Raw genomic sequence first — 5760 nt, 5'->3', positions numbered from 1 at the left:
CTGCATGATCGTTTTACTACGCACCGATGCCGCACGGGACAGCGAGCTGTTGTATGTACACTCCAATGCAGCGTTCCGGCCACACACATACACACACACACATACTAAAGACACACAACGCGCAGGACGCACGCAGCGAACACGGAAGAACAAAAACCCATTCCATAGCGCCTGTTCACTCAACTCCACACTGCGCTAACTGCGCACATGTTTCCGACTGCGGGCTCGGCTAGCGCTTCGACTTCGCCATGGCTAGCCATGGCCAAGCTGCGCTGCCGCTGGTGGTAATAACGTTCATGGAACGAAAAGAAAAAAACAATATATCAAACGATTCAGGTTGTCAGCTAAAAAAGCTACCGAAAATTAAATACATCTTACATGTGTTTGCCGTTGTGCGCCTTTGCGACATCAGCGACGTGAGCTTGAGCGCGAATACGCGAATGGCGCTATGAATTTCCCGTGTAGCTCCGTAAATTGCAAATGGCGTGGCTGCGCCGCTAACTTTTAGACATGCTTGCAGAGGTAGTCGGTGCGAACAGTTGGAAGTTCAATCGACTGGAATTGCTCAAGGAAAGTCAGCGGCACTGCATTTTTATTGTTTCTGTGCATTGCGAGTGACTTTGGCGGCAGCCACTCGGCAACGTCTCCGGTTTGGCGAACTTGTGAGAAGGTGAGCCTTTTGTTCTCATATTTTGAAAGCGGTTTTTTGTTTGTATTGTAACCCTGCGTCTCGTCGCATGTTATGTTCACGATAACATCAGTACAACGTGCATGCGCTTTCTGTCTCTATTTAGAGTAATATTGGTCGATCAGCGTAAACTTTTGGATTCAATTAAGCACGAACTGTCCACGTTGGTACTGCGTGTCGAATGTGTTTTGAGATGATTCTGAGCGGGAGATGGTGTTCTGATAATTTGTGTACTACCAGATATAGTCTAGAGATTTGAAACCATTTATCACACTGAAACAAAGTTGGAAAACTGTTTTGTGTTCATGCATCTGCTGTCCTTAAACTTGACATTTCGGCAATCATTCGCATGGCTCCTTTGGATCTGGAAAATTGACTACTGTTGCTAGGGGTGCCTGGTAGCAGAGCTCCTGGGGACGCCCAGTGGGTCATTTGTTTGTCCAAGTGCCCAGTACCAAAGGTACCATTCCTGACATTTTTTCCCAGTCCGTTAACCTCATATTCCTTGCAAAGATTACAGTATGTAATCAGGTAGTAAAAAAATCGGTAACTTCTGCATGTTTCAGAACAGTTCAGAGAAATGCACATGCAGCATCAGTATTCTCTCGGTAGAATTTCTGAGACCTGGATTCATTTCTTCTAGGACTGTGGCAAGCAGTAGGTCAACTGTACATAAATTTATTTTCCTCTGGTGCAAAGTAAAGAGCGCAAACGTCATAAGACAAGTCTCTAGTCTGTTTTATTCTCACTGCATTTGGCCAAAGCATAATATGAAATGCTGTATGTTTTATGCCCTAGTTTCCTTTACTTTGAGCAGTAGATATTGACAGTGAATAGCAAGGTAACTCCACTCGCTGACGGTTTTGCCTTCGGCAGCAAAACAGGGAATACCTTACCCCATGTGTTATCTCGACAGACTCAAAACTGCGATGGACAGCTGCGTCCACAGCTGCTATCACCTCCCAAGTGCATGCGCTCGTAAGACACATAAAAACTCTGGATTGCCATTAACATAGCCTTGCTCATTGCAGTTGCCGATAAACACCTCATAAGTGGTACTATTATGCACTCTTTTCTTTGGCACTATGTATGAGCTTCTGTTCTCGCACTTTCTAGAAATAATGCATGCAGTTTTGAAGTGCGAAAAGGGAATTTACGTGTAACTATATTGTCATGCCAGTATGTTACAGCCAAATTGTACATTGATGTCAGTGCTGGTGGTTTCTTTTCATTATTTTAGGAGAATGTTATAATTTTTCCTATAACAAATAATAGCCCTCACTAATTAGCTGATTTTGTCATGTCCAGTATTCTGATATGCTAAGCCACCAAAGCATGATTCAGAATGTTGTCAGAACTAAAGGCACTGAGTCTTTCGTGTCAGTAAAAAATGTGCTTTATACTGCTATCACATGGCATTCCTCGAAGGCCTTTCCAGCAAAGGCACCATTTTTCACCAAAGGAGCGAAAGCTTAAAGGAGCAGCGATGCAGCTACACGGTGCAGCCCAAAGGTGAAAGTCGTTCAGGCTTAGCACCCGCTGCTATACTCGAGGTGGCTGAAGTGAGTGTTTTAAAATTAAAGTGGTGTATTCTGTTCATTCGTTGAGCTTTGACAATTTTTTTATTCTGATTGCTTCCTTAAAAGTACTGCAACAGCTACTCTCATCAGCAGGAGCAGGTTTTGTACGTGTATTGCCTTGGCCACCATGGGCGCTCGGTGTTGCCGCAACACTTTCACTGTCTTGAAATCTGAACATAAAACATAAACACCCGTACAAAAACCAAAGCCAGACACACCTTTCGTATTTGAAAAAAATGTTTTCAAACATTATTAGCTTATCTACTTTTTTATTGCTTTTACTTTTTGACTTTGGATGGTACTGCGATCGCAGCTTCTCGAATGCCGCGTCTTCGGGCTCCGAAGGTCTCGGTTGAGCGCCTTCGCCTCCAAGGTCCTTAGCGACAAAGGCGCAACATTTGTACCGGGTAGCTGCACTCCTTACGCCTTTGGATATGATTCTCAAAGGCCTTTGCGGTGCCCGTGTGACAGGGGTATTAGTGTGGTATGGCTGCTTGAACACCTGTCCCTGGTATCTCACAAACTGAATAAGGAAGGGAAAAGCCTCAGGGTGCTTGCCGACGTTTCGACAAGAGGACTTGTCTTTGTCTGGCAAAGTGTTCATCATTGGTGGGGTTTAAATAAGGTTTTCACTTCGAGGCGAAAGGCCTGTTGTGTGGGACGAGGGTGCGATATGGGAAAGGCGCTACGATGGGGAGCGTGAACCTTGACCAGGCATGATAGCTGCTAAAGAAGATTAACTGGTTGACCTGCAAAACTGTGAAAACAAAAAAGCCCAATTCAGTAGAAACGAATCTCGGGGTATGGAGTGTGGATAGTGGGCTTGAATGGCTTTATGTCCAGCCGCAACAGGTGGCTTGGTATGGCTGGCTGCCTTTTCCGGAAAAACTAGGATAAAGGAATTAAGCAGCATGGCAGAATAAAATACCAGGAGGGGGGGGGGCAAAATAATGTGAAGGAAAAAGAGAAAATGAGTGCAGGTTCGGAGAAAAGGCAAAAAGAAGGGGGAGGGGGAGGAGTATGGCAGCCAAGGTTCCGAGAAGTGATGCCAGGAGGTGCAGGGCGTAAGGTTAAAGTATAACGATAAATTAAAGAAAGCAGGAAAGGAGGGGGAAATTATGGGTTGGGAAACCTCTGACCATGTGCAAGGCCTTTTCAAATAATGATGCCAATTCCGGAATGTACAGAGCTGGCCACAATTAGTGCAAACATGTGAGCGCATGGCCGCACTCTTTAGAGGTCCACTGTGTGCGGCGCAGCCACTCATCGCTGCAAAATGGCGCAAGAGGAGATGCACCTGGATGTGGTGCTTCGTGTCATGTTACACTTCGATGTGTGGCAATGTCAGACACAGTGGCCCAAAGAGCACAGCCATGTGCTCGCGTGTTCGCACTGAGAGTGGACAACCCTGCACTTGATTCTAAATTTCCTCTGCATATGTTGACCCCCAGACGAAAACAAGTTGCCTTGTCGAAACGGCAAGCACCCTGATATTTTTCCTTCCCTTGTTCACTTTTTGAGTGTCAAGAAACCATCTGCCTACTCTCTCTGTACCATGCACTCCACATCTTGTACGGATATCTTTGTATGTATACACCAGTGATAAATCATGAAGGAAGTCAAGGGATTTGTATTTGTATTGCTTAACACACACTTTAAAGCTATATCATGAGGGTACAGTTGAAAATGTGCTACGGGGGCTTGGTTGTGTGTCGTCACTGGTTTCTCTTTATCAGGGCTACTTGACAGCCACCATGAAACGCAGGCTTTTGAAGTCGTTCCTCAAATAAAAGAGCGTTTCCAATGTTACAATGGAAATGTTATTTGCTAAAAACTTCAATCATTGCAGTTCAGGGATTGATATTTTTCAAATAACTAACCTGAAGTTCAAAACCTGCAGAAGGAACTATGTAACTTCTTTCCTGCCTTAAAAACCCAGTACTTATTTGTCAGTTTCAGCAAGCAGAGGTCTGTTTCATGGCACATACTTTCCACTACCTTGCATGAAAATTGTGCAGTACAGGCGCTCCATAAAACTAGGGGCATAGTATACTGCATGTATGCAACTACTTTGGCGTTAGAGCATGCATAGCATGGTCTTAATGTTATTCTTTTTATTTGCAACTGGTTCATAAAAGGCCTATTCTGGCAAAAGGCATTTAGCAAAATTATCTTCCTCTGAATGCTTCTAAGGATAACTTTAGTTCATTCAGGAAAATATATATTGACAATATCTCTTAAAGGCATGATTGTCCATATTAGCTCTTGTTACCTCACAGTATTTAGTTTTGTGCCTCCAGCATCACTGACTTTCATCATATGTTAAATAGAGTAGTAAAAAGCTCGCTGTTAGTTTAAACCACAACTCATGATGGGGCTGTGCACTTTTTGTTGTGTTACATGAAATATACTTATGTATGAAACAATTTCTTTCAGCTGCACCTCACATGATTCAAATTCCACCAGAAGAAAGGCTGCAACACAACATTGTTCACTAACTGTTGCTTTCCCAGCACATAACATGCCATAACAGCACATAGCAGGGAAGATGTGAACAAAAACAGTGCATGTATATGTTCCACACATGCATTTTGTGTACTACCAACACTATGATATGATTAACTATGTCATGTAAGAGAGAGCACACAAATCATTTTTTGTATATATTGCAGCATGGGTATTTCAAGTTTTAAACTGGCCATTGAAACGACCCATTGTATCACCGCTGGTTACCCGGTGGCACTGGGGATCGAACTCCGCACCTCCTGCTTGCGAGGCAGATGCTCGGACCACTAGGCCACTCCTGCGGTCCCCCCACTGATGTTGCTTACACCAGGTGCTGGTAAAGCCCCGGTATGTATGTTAAATGTATTTTAGAAAACCATTCACTTCCAAAGTACCATTTCATCTTTATAGCAAAACCACAGTTCGCCTAGCTAGACAAACCTGCTGCATAAAAGCCAGCAGAAGGGTTGCACGTACATGCTTCGTTAGGAAAACATAAAAATCAAGCAGAGCCTGCCCTTCATGGTGCATTATACCCTGATTTTGAGCAATGATCAAGATAGGCAGATGGTCATTTCATTGAACACTTGCATGATACATTCGTAGAATCGAAAAGACAAGTACTATTGCAAAATCTACAAACAGTGTTTATTCTCAGAGAAAACATATCATGAAAAAAGTGTTGAATTAGTTATGGTGTACCTTGTATGGGGAAAGGGGCTCCCACTTTGTGAAAGGCTTAATTTTGGAATAACGACAGCGTTTAGACTAGTTGGGTTACCATGGTTAGATAGTGGATGTGCTCAAAAAGACACTGGAAGTAAGCGCACTGTGTGGAAATCTCTTTCTCTATCCTTGTCTTTTTGAGCGCTTTCACGATCTAAACTTAATTTTTCAAGAGAGCAAGGAAAACAAATATTGAAATTCTGATAATTAAGGATAAAAGATCATGTTTCATTGTGTTGCCTAAAGTGTACATTGTATCGC

General features: G+C 43.4%; 1 long non-coding RNA gene across 1 annotated transcript; it reads left to right on the top strand.

Moving 5' to 3' along the window:
• Positions 1–417: 417 nt before the first annotated feature.
• LOC144096333 (uncharacterized) lies at positions 418–4765 on the top strand. Its single transcript, XR_013306780.1, has 3 exons — positions 418–670; positions 1078–1148; positions 4705–4765. It is a non-coding gene; the product is annotated as an uncharacterized LOC144096333 (long non-coding RNA).
• Positions 4766–5760: the final 995 nt, after the last annotated feature.

Source organism: Amblyomma americanum, chromosome 1, assembly GCF_052857255.1.
Source record: "Amblyomma americanum isolate KBUSLIRL-KWMA chromosome 1, ASM5285725v1, whole genome shotgun sequence".
Lineage (NCBI taxonomy): Eukaryota > Metazoa > Arthropoda > Arachnida > Ixodida > Ixodidae > Amblyomma > Amblyomma americanum.
The sequence above is the reverse complement of the archived record's forward strand: the minus strand, read 5'-3'. Positions and strand labels throughout refer to the sequence as shown.